The sequence below is a fragment of the Ailuropoda melanoleuca genome, chromosome 3, assembly GCF_002007445.2.
Source record: "Ailuropoda melanoleuca isolate Jingjing chromosome 3, ASM200744v2, whole genome shotgun sequence".
Classification (NCBI taxonomy): Eukaryota; Metazoa; Chordata; class Mammalia; order Carnivora; family Ursidae; genus Ailuropoda; species Ailuropoda melanoleuca.
The window spans coordinates 116805638-116818652 of record NC_048220.1 but is presented as its reverse complement, the minus strand read 5'-3'; the positions used below and the strand labels follow the sequence as shown (position 1 = coordinate 116818652).

Below are 13015 nucleotides of genomic sequence, written 5' to 3'. Positions count from 1 at the left end.
TGGCTTCGTAAATGTTAACACATTTTCCTCAAGATGCGCACTTCATCTCCCCCCCCATGAGTCTTTAAATGGTCTTTAGAGTCTTAATAGTCTTGAAAAACACATATATACAGAAATCTGTGTATGATTAATGTTATCTGAATTATTTAATTTGGAGATTTAGTAGTTAATTGTGCTCAAAGACACCTGACTGGTAGGCGCCAGGGAGACAGTCTCCTCACAGGGGAAAGTCTTATGTAGCAGAGAACTCCAAGCCCTATTTACTCAAGATTTAGTTGGGGCAGGTACTGGTAGGCTTTTATGTGTATTAACTACAAAAAATTCAGAGTAACCTCATGAGTATTATGAAATAGATTATTTCACTTTTTCAGAGGGAAAGCCAAGGCACAGGGGTTTTAAATTATACAGCTGCTAAGTGGTAAAACCTGGGTCTAACCCAGGCTGTCTGGCCCCAAGCCAGAGTTCCTCACATGTTACACTCATGGATCTCCTCTGAGAAGCCTCATACTTGCTATAGAGATGCTCTATTACACAAATAGTGGCCCCTAAAAAGATATGTCCAAAATTCTAACCCCCAACCTTTTGAACGTGGCCTTATTTGGGAAATAGGTATTTGTCATTGTCATTAAGGATCTTGAGTTGGGATCGTCCTGGATTTGGGAGGGCCCTAAATCCCATAACAGATGTCCTTATAAAAGAAAGGCAAAGGGAGATTTGGGACAAAAAGCCACACAGAGGAGAAGGTAATGCGAATACAGAGGTGAAGACTGGATTGACGTATCTATAGACCAAGAATGTCAAGGATTGCCAATGTCCACCAGAAGCTGGGAAGGAAGCACAGAACGGGTTCTTCCTCAGAGCTTCCAGAAGGAACAAACCCTGTTGACGTCTTGATTTGGGGCTTCTGACCTCAAGACTGAGAGAATAAGTTTCTGTGGTTTTAAGTCGACTAGTTTTTGGTGATTTGTTATGGCAGGCCTAGGACACTAATGCACACCTCTATTTTGTATGCCTTGATTGATTTCCATGGTTCCCAAGATTTGTTTCCTGGTGACGTGATAAATCTCCTAGTCATATCCACACTCTTCCAATGTCAAAAAGCTAATAATTATTGTCTTAATTTCAGAGAATTTATTACAATTCTAGAGGATATTTGCCCATGTTAACAATAGGAGGAGGTGAGACTAAGCTCTGACCTAAGGAGATACAAGGACATGCATCCTCCTGCATCTGCACCTTTTCCCCATTGGGCCCTCTCCTTTAGAAGTTGCTCAGATCTCATCTCAGAAATAAGGAAAACACTTCCCTGTAACCCTCTAATCATCATCTCATGATCCTTTCATGATTAAACATTTGAACTTGATAGTCCTCTACCCTCTACTTTTTCATATTCCCTTCCTCTCAAAGGACTTGCTCATCTCAACTCTCTTCTCAGAAACTCAACTACAGCTGCTGATGGCTGTCCTGACCAAATCCAATTACTTTACTGTTCAGTCTCTGGGGGATATTTGACTGCATGCATCAGACACCTATCCCCTTTTGTGAGCCTTTTCCCTCCCTACTTTTGCTCCCATACCAACCATGATGCTCCTGTCCGTGGCTTGTGCTTTCTGTATTGGAATGATCTGGATTCTTTTTTTTAAAAATGAAGTTCTTCTAAATTTTAGAATAACATTGAAGCTTTCCTGCTTGGTCTTGTGGTAGTTCCCCTTACATTTAGGACAAAGATTCAGATGTTTTTTGTTTTGTATGCGAGACTTTTGTATAGCAACCCAAGTTTCTCATTTCTTTCAGAGCATTATTTGCTTTTTGGCTCTTTCCAAACTCTCCTCTCCCCAACATCCGGCTCATCCCACTTACCGATTTGCCCCTGGAGAGCATAGGTAAGATCTCTTCCTGAAGCCTGCCCCTCCTCCTCTCCAGTTCAGCTCGAAAATAATCTAGTTAAGGGAGTTTACTGACCATCCTTGGAGCCTAATATTGCATTTTTCTGCAGGATGCTCTTTCTGACAAGAAAATATTTTAGGTCATTAAATTTGGTAAATTTTATTCTAAAGTGAGAATATTTCAAAGGAATTTGAGAAATACCACAAAACATTTTGAGGGACTTGGGAGCGGGAATGGTGGTATGTTAAGTCATAAAAGTGATACAAGACACAGCAACCTCACAGCTCAAGACCAGGTCTCCAATCTAGTGTCGGCAGACTGGGCCAAGATAGGAGGGTTCTAAAGTGAATGAGGTTTTACAGCAAAAACTTCTCTTTTCAGACACTTAAGTACAACTGTTCACACCACTGGAATTGTGTTAAAGGTATTTGGTGTCCTTTAATTATATCCTTCCACTGTTTCAGAATAAGCAGTTAGAAGGGGCAAGGGGGAAAAAAAGTATTAGAGAGAAAATGTTTCTTTAGCATAAATTCCCGGAAGAAAAGGTACACGTATATGAGGTTAAAATAACCGAAGGTAGGTCTGCGGTGCGGGCCACGCCATTTAAAATGTATCCATGTTCCCTGAAGTGATCAGAGAGCAGACTCTGCCCCAAAGCCCCAAGACTCAGAGATAAACTCCTTTATAAAGAAATGGTAAATAGGTTCTTCGAAAGAGTTCGGTAAAAGCATCCTTTCAGTATCCCATATACCAGACAGATAAACATTTATCTTTCTCCCAAGGTTAAAAGGGCAAATCCCCCATCACAGATTCCAAATGTCCAAGCTACCATCTGACATTTAGTAGATGGATAAAGTCCTGCTTCTAGACTCAAGTCCCTCTGTAGAGAATAATCAACGTAAGGATGCAAAAACTCAAATTCATAATTCTTCTGACAATGTCACAGAATTGTCCATTGTTCTCATAAAACCTTCAGCAGATTTTATAATGAATTGTTTTTGGAAAGGGTTTGGGCCTGGAAAAAGGACCTGAGGGCCAAAAGCTGCCCTATTATTTTCTTTGATTACTTTCCCAAATTAAGGGCATTGTTTAAAAAAAATTATCTAGAGTGCATTAATCTCTGTGTTCTGTTTTAAAGCTCTAGTAAGGTAAAAGGTTTTAATAACAGGGAAGAAGCAGATGTAGGACATCCAGAAAGCCTACAGTGTTCTTATTCCTTGGGCTTAGTCACAGAAACTCTTCTGACCAAGGAGCACAAAATTAATCAGGAAACACACGCAAGGTGGATTATCACAAAGCCAGGATTACGAATGAAAGCTCAAAAACATATACAGAGGGTCACATGAACAGCTCCACATCTAACCCTAGCCGGTTCCCTTTGCTAGGGGAGGGCTGTTTCCTTTGTTAGAAACTCAAAGAGAGGAGACTAAGAAGGCACAGCTGGAAAGAGAGGAGCATCTAAAGCTATTGTAGATTCTTGACTCCTTCTTAAGGCCTAATTATAGGACAGCAAGTTGTGAAAGAAACTTTGCTAAGTCAAGAAAATTAGCTCCCATTTGAGCAAAGATACATAACTTGGATTCTGGACTTAACACAAACCTCCCTAAAAGAATGCGGGAACTTCTCTTTTCCATGGAGCAAGAATCAGATGACTAGAAGAGATTTTGGAGCTTGCAACATCTTTTTGCAGTTTCTGAGAAGGTTCTGAGAAACGTATACCAGAAGACTACTTGAGTCATCTTATGACAAGTATATCCCTTGCACAAGGAAAAAAACAACAACAAACAAAAACTGCTGGATTGTTTAGCCCTTAAAGTGATTCATGCAAGATATCTAGTATCGAGAACCCTGGAACGTACCCAGTGTAGGGATGAATTTGTGTAGGGAGAAGTTTGGCCAGCACCTCCTTATTCTTGCTGGCACCTTTTCCTTCAGTAGGATTGTGTGGGTATCAGCAATGACAGGATTTAATGATTCCAGGGTTCTCGGCAATATCCTGACACAAGTATCCCCCCCTCTCCCAGGCAACCTTCCTACCCTAATTATACCCAGCAGAGAGAAATCTGCTTGGTCAGTCTCAAAATGCTGGTAAAAGGAATAACTTCAGGACTTACTTAATGGTAGCTCCATTCCACAAATGGTAGAGAATCTGTTTTTACTTTTAAGGAGGAGGGGACAAACATTTTACCTACCAAGCACTTGAAACATTTATCCTGACAGCTCTGGGAAATAAAATGGGTCTATTTTATAAGTAAGTTCATGGACTCAGTAAGACAAAATCAAATCAATCACTAATAAGTTGCTAGGCTCAAAATTGAACATGATCTGTGTTCCCTTGTCTCCTATAGATGCTGATGGCTCTTATCTTCTTGAAAAAAATCACACTGATTTTTTTTTTAAAGATTTTATTTATTTATGTGACAGACAGACAGCCAGCGAGAGAGGGAACACAAGTGGGGGGAGTGGGAGAGGAAGAAGTAGGCTCCCAGCGGAAGAGCCNGCTCCCAGCAGAAGAGCCCGATGTGGGACTCGATCCCGGAACACTGGGATCACGCCCTGAGCCGAAGGCAGACGCTTAACAACTGCGCTACCCAGGCGCCCCCGAAAAAAATCACATTGATTTTAACCTGTATTTTCTAAGCTGCTTTTAAAGTCATCATCCCACTGACTTGAACGTACCAGTTAACTTTTCAGAAAGAGTCCCATAAAATGGACACAGGAAAGTTAAGAAGAGTTAAGAACAAAGCAACATAAACATCTTTGCTAGAATGTCCAGTACTTTGTACTTGTCAGAAAACATGCTCCTTTGTCCTTTGGAACTTTATGCCTGTCTCCGCTGGGGTACCGCATTAGGACGTGTGAAATATTAACCTCTAAGGCAGATCTCGGGGTCCAAGAGGGCAGCTAGCTACCTTCACCATTATTTCTCAAGTAACCTTTCGAGAAAAGGGATGTTGCCAGAAATGATACAGCAAAGTTAAGCTGTTTCTGATACTTGATGTAAAACCTTTCTCCTTAAAACTGCTCGGAATCCTATGCTTTTAGGGAAGGCTTACTCTACTCCACGAAGGGCTGGTGCAATAGACAGGAAGATTTTTGCAGCCTTTTAACTGGGGGAAATTAGACAATGTGAATGCACCCTCAAAAGGAGTCCTTAGGAGAGTTTCTTGTAAGTGCTGACACTGCTATGGGGGCCTCAGGGACAAGACACGCCTGAGTCAAGGAGGTACACACAAGTTATGCATTGACAGCATTTTCCATTGCACTGAACCCATGGAAAGCATGCTGTTGGACCTGGAGGACTGAACCGAGAGCTTTTCCCTGTCTTTGGAACCAAGTCAGACCAAGAGTGCCCCAAACAGTGAATTTTAGGTAGAGGCAGGACAGCAGAACTGCTAAAGGTTGAGGCTAAAAAAAAAAAAAAACGGGGTGGGGGGGGGGGGGGGGGGTGTCTTACACACTTCCGCCATTTTCTAGCTCTGCAGCTCAAGGCAACTTATCTAATATTCACATGTGTAAAATGTGAATAAAGTTTGCAGAGTCATTACCAGAAGCCTCAGCGCCTCCTGCATAGAAAGCGCTCACTGGAAGGTAGTTGTGCTGAAATCAAAGCTGTGTCTCACGTGCGGTGTCCGGTGTAGTCTTGTGTGGCACCCAACACGGCTTTTCCACAGCGACTGTTTAAACAATTTCAGAACAACGAGGACCAACAATAAACAGCTAGCAAATACAGAGAGAAGGATGGAGTGCTTTAACCAGGAAGGCACAGGTGAAAAAGTGAGCGTGTTTGCCTGGGGTAGAGCCCCTCCTGTTCAACTCCGGTTTCTGAATCTACTCCAAGCCACCCAGAGACGCTGAGTCGAATCCAAGCCTACATCATTAGCGTTGGTGGTTTAGAGGGTCTAACTCAGATAACCTGGGGAATTTTTACTGGAGAGCTCCTAGAAAGATGTCCATGCTACAGCCAGGTCGGTTAGATCCAAATCTCTGGGGGAAGAGGCACAAACACCAATATATTTGAAAGATTCCCAGGTAATTCTAATGTACTGACAAGTTTGAGTTCCAACCACCTACTTCCACGACCCTTTGTCCCCTTAAAGAAATATCAAGTGGTTAGATTTTGAGCTGGAAGAAACCCAGGGAATAATCAGTCACACCATTTCTTACTAAAGATTAGAAACTGAGGGCAAGAGAATGTATAACTTGCCTATCGTTAAACAGCTGGTTGGGATGGAGCTGGTGTCCCAAGCTTCACATGAGACTCTACTGTCCTATTCCTAGAGATTATATGCGTCACTTTTTTAAAACTATTTTTAAGAAGACTGTGCTAAACCCATTACATACAGACTGAACCAAGAATACGTTCCATTTAGTAGATACAGCAAGCACAGAAAGGTAGCCTAGCAGAATTTCATTTCATAGATGTTTTCTGAACCAAAACAGAAAAAGGACTTTATGTGATCTAATCATGCATTGTCACTGGATTCTTTTTTACCTGGGTAGCTGGGGTCCTGTTCGGTCAAACTGGCTTATTAATGTTGATTTGGCTGCTTGGAAGAAAGTATTTGGCTAGGTTTGAGCTGCAGCTCACAGATCAAAGAATTCAAATTCATTTTAGTACATTCTCTACTATTCAGTGTGTGGCCTTTTCATTTTTTTTTTTTTTAAGCATGACAGGAAGTTTGATTTCTTGGGTTGGCAACTTTGAATATTTTTGACTCATTATGACCTCTCTTAATTTCTGTACCCACCACACCCATTTTGTTTTTAAAGTGAGTTTTTATTAGGAATATCTCCTACTAGAGCCTAAAAAATAGCCATCATAATAAATAGTGTTTAGGAGAGTTTAAGCTTTAAAAAGGAGCTTAATGCTATCCAGATGAGGGCCCATTCTCTAAACTGGGCAGTGCAAGCAGTTCACTAGGAATGTCTGAAATTGTTCAGAACTGAAGTATTAAGTTTATGCTCGATTTTACAATCATATTACTCAGTTGTTTCAGTACAATGACTGGTTAGAGTACTTAACTCCCTAGAGTTAGAAAAAGAAGAAAGTGTAAATTCATAGTCAAAGTATGCTCTTGCTTCTTGGGAAAGCTGAGTATAAGTTAGTATGCTTGCATGATCAAAGACATGCATAGAGAACTGAGTCTAGAACCACTCACTCAGACGCTAAGAAAGACTATAGCATCGGAATATCCCTGTGGTCTTTTGACCATGTGGAATTCTCGGCTTGGAGTTGGGTTAACTGACGTTAGAGTGTATACCCATCTCAACTGTAACATCCCAGTCAATCATTCCACCTCAGTTCTTGAGCACCACCTAGCTTAGACCGAACACAGAAGGAAAACTGGAATCTGACTTTATCCTTTAACTCACTTCTACAAAGGGCAGGAAGTTGATATTGAAACTCTGGAGGCTTGAAAATCAAGCCTCTGTCATTGCCGTACGTTGCTAGCATTGGATCATTTGGGTTATGCTCTACCATGGTACCCCAGACACCAGTGACCATCTGGACATGGCTCAACTAGCTATGCTACATGTGCTCTGTCTATCTCAAGTGAGTTGGGCCAGGCAATGCAGCAGACACAACCTGACATGGAAAAGAGAATGGAGGATTTCTGGTCTGGTGAATAGTGTGCTTCAGCCCTATTTATCAGATCTCTGCATCTGGGGGTTCCTGGGCCCTGATCCCCCTAACAATGTGGTATTTGTTTTCTTATCTGCTCTTGTCTCATTTGTACTTATACCTCAGGAGCCACATGGAGGAGTGAGACTGGCAAGGTAGTGACTGCGTCCTTGAGTCAAGTTTATAATATGAAGTACCATCTTGAAACACCTTATTAGCTGTTGCTTTCTCTATTAGAGAGCTCTCAAAGTCACCTATGGAAGAAGCCATGAGTGATTCCCATTAATTCTGAGGAAAGGCTAAATATGGCTTTTTGTGGGGTGGGAGGGCCATACACCTTGGGCTTTAGACTTAAAGGTAGCTGCTGGCAATATGGTGGGTCAATTTGCATAGCAAGCCAAGACATTTTTGGGAAATGGTCAAGGGAACAAAGTCAACATGGGGCAGATGTGTGTGTTTGGGGGGTAGGGATGAAGGGAAGACTCTTTATGGCTGAGGAATGGGTATTCAGTAAGCAATCTACTCTAAAGACCTGGGCTGAAATGTCAGGGTTCCCATCTAACCCAGACAAGAAATACTTCCACACTTTGGGCAACCTCATTAGTACAGTGGTACATGTGAGCAGGCTGAAAGAGCTGTGTGACCAGAGGGCCTGTGGAGACGTGACAGAATTCTGCCGAGCGCTTCTCCCCTCATGCTGAGACACTATTGCAGGGTCAGTGATGGCAGCACCTGCTTCTGTCACCAAGCGCTTGCTTCAGGGGAGAAAACCCGGCATGTAGCCTGCACCAAGGTGCTGTCATAAGGCTGGGGACACCATGCTGTAAAGACAGTGACAGAAAAGGGGCCCTTGCAGAGTTTTCTATTTCTAGTTATGAAGTGATCGTAACAAAAGTATGCTGAAAAATCATGTGGAAGGAATAAGATTTTTAAAAGCTGAAGTGTTGATAGATAACTGGAATGGGCAAATGGAATAAATCAGTTTTAAAATCTGAATTTAGAAAAACTCTATTGTGTACTATTAAATGGTAAAGTAGGATACTATATTTCAGCCTGCTTTCTTCTCATCCTAAACCAAGGGAAGGGGGTATTCTAAAGAATGAACAATTTATATGAACAATTTTAGGGTTTTAAATGTAAAAAAAAAACACCACTGCTAACATGGAAGCCTCTAGAAATTTTCTATTGCAGGGCCTTTGGGGAGTGATTTGAGGAGAAGAATTATGGAACTGGTACAAAAACACAGTAAACATATGACTTTTACTTTGAATTTGGCATTTAAATGTATAACGGATATTACCTTGCAGGAAAAAAGTAGTCCAAAAGCTAATGAAACGGGTGAGGGAAAAGGACTGTCATTGTACCATTTGATTCCTAGGCCAATACACTGACACTATTCAGACCTTTTTCTTTTCTTTTCTTTTTTTAAAGATTTTATTTATTTTCTTGAGAGAGAGTGAGAGAGAGAGTGAAAGTGAGAGAGAGAGAGCACAAAGGGAAAAGGAGAAGCTGACTCCCCGGTGAGCAGGGAGCCTGATTCCGAGCTAACATCCCAGGATGTCCAGATCATGACCTGAGCCAAAGGCAGATGCTTAACCGACTGAGCCACCCAGACACCCCTATTCATACCTTTGTCAACAGTCTTCCCTCACATATATGTATATCTAACCAAACTGACCAGCAAGTATTTCATTTTTTTCATGTCTATTCTTCTCAAGTTAGGTTAGCTAGCAAAACAAACTCCTCTTTCTAGCCGCAAGCCAGTTTTAAAATAAATCATAGAAATGAATCTTAGTTTGTGTCCTAAAACACACAACATCACGTTGTGCTTTCTGGTTCCCATATGAAATAATCCTGAATTAAGTCAAAATGGGTGTACAGCCTATCTAGCCTGTGGATTTCAGGATACAATAATTTTTTCCTTCGAGCCCTTCACCTATGATACTTGTACTATAAATCCTAATTGTTAAACACAGTCCACTTTCTACTGTAGTGCCTTACGATAGTCGTCTTGAAAGTCTGCGTGGATGTTCGCAGAGCTAAAGAAAGCATGTTATTTAGAACCACCTGTATTTTAAACATAAGTAAGAATGAAGTGCCACGTACTCCAGTAGAATTATTCTATGATATACTACAGCAGAGCATTTTAAAAGCAAGCAGGTAATCTTAAACTTTTCCTCTTCCAAGGCAAGAAACATTGCCTGATATTTGGTTTCTTCTTTAATAGCCTGGCTGAATTATATTAAATCCCAATGTGGTTTTCCTTTCCAGGCAGAGGCCCACATTTATATAATCCTCAAAGCCAGCGCTTGAGTGTTTCTGTACCTTTCCACAACTCATGTTTCAGAGACAAGCTGTGTTTTGAGGAGCTTAAAGGAACAAGAATCCAGCTGCCTTGTACCATCAGCACAGAAAAGTCAAACTGCGGTGTGTGTTGTAATTGTATACGGACAGGCAGAACTTCTTTTTCTCTCTCTGGCTGTACATAGACCAAAACTATGAAAAAAAAGTTCTTACAGCTATGGAGACACAACACAAGATCAGTTTAAGCTGTCTCACCCTGATATGTTCTCTCTGAGTTCTAGGTGGCCTTTCCAGTAGAATATGTCCTTTGTTTTAGCGCCCAACACCCCCTTAGAGCTGGCATTAACCTTCCACGAGAAACTTACCATTGGCTCACATTTCCACGTCTGATAGGACCTTTTCTAGTTGGGCCAGATATCCGCCTCCAACAGGGCATTCATGCTTCATCTCTAAGAATGATGCGGACCCTGCTGACCCCCAGGGTTAAGAATATATGTGTTTTTAAAACTACTTTTTGTGATCTGTGTGCTTGATACATCAATTACCACTTTATGGATGGTTCTTCATAACTTAGCTGATTTCCCTTAGAAAAGACTTGGTTGTTTTTAAATAAGATGAAGACAAAAAGAATCATTTACAAAATAAAGAGACTTTCTATTTATTTGTCCCATTTCAGGTCTGCATAGGACCAGCAAGCTGATAACCAACCCTCTCCCCTCCTGATGCCAGTGCTCTATCACACTGAAGGTTACCAAGTGCAGGAACACTATCTAAAAGGCCAGGGGAACTCTTCTGGGAGAAATAAGAATACAGGCTCCTTTGCTTACTTCTGGGTTGCTGACCAGATTTGATAGGTTAACAGGTAAGAAATCCCTAGGAGATTTCAGGGTTCTGGTAGACAAGGAGAAAGGTGAGTCTGCCAACTCGTTTTCTTGCTTCTTGAGGTGATAATACTAATACTACTCAAGGGTGGAAAATTTAGGTGGCAGGATCCAAAAAAGGTCCTGAAATAGCTAGGCTAGCTGCTTGGAAACTGTGTTTATCTACAAATTTTCCAAGAAGCTGCTGCAGGTGAGCACAAGATGGCAAAAATGCATGAGTACCATTGAGCTAACGTGCACACTCTGTCATTATTCTGCCCTCTTTTCGGAAATGGTATCGGACCAAGTAAGCAGTGAGACTAAGTAAGTGCATTTTTAAATTAAACTGAAGGATGGGAATAGTTGGGTAGCACATTAACCCATGCTAAAAGAGGCAGACTGGGGATTTTAGCTGCTGTACAATTGAAGCAATTACTTCAACCAATAAATGTACAGGGTCCTTTCGCAGCACAGATAGATGAGCATAGAAGTTCCAACTGCAATTAGAAAACCTACCGCTCAATGTCAGACTTTCGCTTATAAAGCCTAAACACGTGAGACGGGTTTTGTTTCATGAACTCTCTCTCTATAAATCCAAGTAAATGTAATCGAAATTATGCCTGTTAGAATCATGTAAGTCATCACCATTCACTGGGCCTCCCTTCCACAAACACAGCTAGACATCTACCTTAGGAATCATGAAGCACAATCAGCAAGTTCGGAAAAGTAATTCAAGGAGTCTTGTATCTACTAGAGCCTTCAGGAAAAAGCCACCTCTATGTGATCCCAAACATTAAACAATGTTCCTAATCAAAGAAGCTTTCAGACAGTCCATTTCCATACCACCTTTGGCAAGTCATTGAAGTGACTTCTACCAACAAGATTAAAACGGAGGGTGGTATTTCAGAGAACTAAGTGTTCTTACCAAATGAAGATACAACTTACTCATCTTCTTCCTAGTTATAGTAATCAAAGAACACAATGGGTAGTAAGGAGGGCACGTATTGCATGGAGCGCAAATAATGAATCACGGAATGCTACATCAAACTCTAAGGATGTACTGTATGGTGACTAACATAACATAATAAAAATTATTTAAAAAAAACACAAGGAAAAGATCTTAATCTGTACAGATTTAAGAAAAAGTTTATTCTAGGACTTAAAGAGTGACTCGGAAGATTTTCTAACTTACATATTCTACTGGGTTGCTTTCTTATATTATCTTTTCTGACATTAAATATCATTCCAGGGCTAGGGGAAGGGACAAAAAAAAAGAAGTTGTTTTGATTTGCTGCATAAAAATAAGATATCTAAGAAAATTATCCTGGCTATGTCATTAGACAACATTTCCAAAGGCTCGAGTCTTGAATCTTTTATTTACTTCTGTTCCTTTTTAAGATAAGCTCCTGAGGTAGCATTAACCACTGACTTTGAAGAGCCTAGAAAAGTGCTTTTTTTCCCCCAATCGCAATATGATTTTGTTTTATTTTTGATCTAGTTATTATTCTACAAGACTGAAGGAGTGTGTCTTCCTTTATATTTATGTGAAGTAATAGTCAATGTAATATGCTGTTTCTTATAAACCTATACTGCTAGCCTGATAAACAGCTCACTTTGGATATTTTAAAAGGCAATAAATGAATTAACTAAATAAGTCATCAATTCATATGGTGCCAAAGGAATCACTATTTCCCCAAAAGGGCTTAACTTATTTGAGATGATAAATTTATATACTAGGACAATCTAGTTTTTCTGGTTTTCTAGACTATAAAGACCCATTTATTGGATCTATGTCTGTGTCTTTTAAAATGTGTTATTCAAAATCATCTCCAGCTGCAGATAGATTTCTAATGCTGGTTAATCCTCTACTCCTTCCATGTTAAATGAATATGTTTTAAGTTAATAGTGAGATTACTACTGTCTAACAGTTGTGTTAGAAACTTTTGAAGTATATACTGTTTTGTACTTATCAGAGCTTTGGCTAGACATTGTGTCAAGTATTTTTCCTTTGTGTTAAGTTATTACTCATATACCTGCCTAGCACTCAGAGAACCAAGGATCCTTTAATGGGCAAGCTTTTGTTTTAAAGCAAGAACTTGGTTAAAAAAAAAATCTGACTTACCACAGGAGCCTTTCCCAGAATAAGCAGATGGATTGAGAGTTCTTCCTTCTCCCAAGCCTCTTAAACGTACAGCATCCATATTGGGCTTTTTTTTAAAGATGATAAAACATGGGGGTGACACTTGGGTCTATAGTTCTAGCATAAGATAACTAGTAGCAATGGTTGCTTATGACATGCCACTTTGCTGGGCTTTCACTGAGATCTCCTGGCCCATTA

At 40.5% G+C, this 13015-nt stretch overlaps 1 protein-coding gene and 1 long non-coding RNA gene across 10 annotated transcripts in view; one reads left to right on the top strand and one right to left on the bottom strand.

Annotated features, from left to right (window-relative positions):
- The window catches only part of LOC105235545, a 204137-nt gene that overhangs the window by 134451 nt on the left and 56671 nt on the right, over positions 1–13015 (top strand). For all 5 annotated transcript variants that reach the window (XR_004624306.1, XR_004624304.1, XR_004624305.1 and 2 more), the window contains one exon: positions 10494–10679. This is a non-coding gene — a long non-coding RNA (uncharacterized LOC105235545). The remainder of the gene's footprint in view (positions 1–10493; positions 10680–13015) is intronic.
- The window catches only part of DAB2 (DAB adaptor protein 2), a 60039-nt gene that overhangs the window by 33227 nt on the left and 13797 nt on the right, over positions 1–13015 (bottom strand). The gene's annotated exons all lie outside the window — the stretch shown is intronic.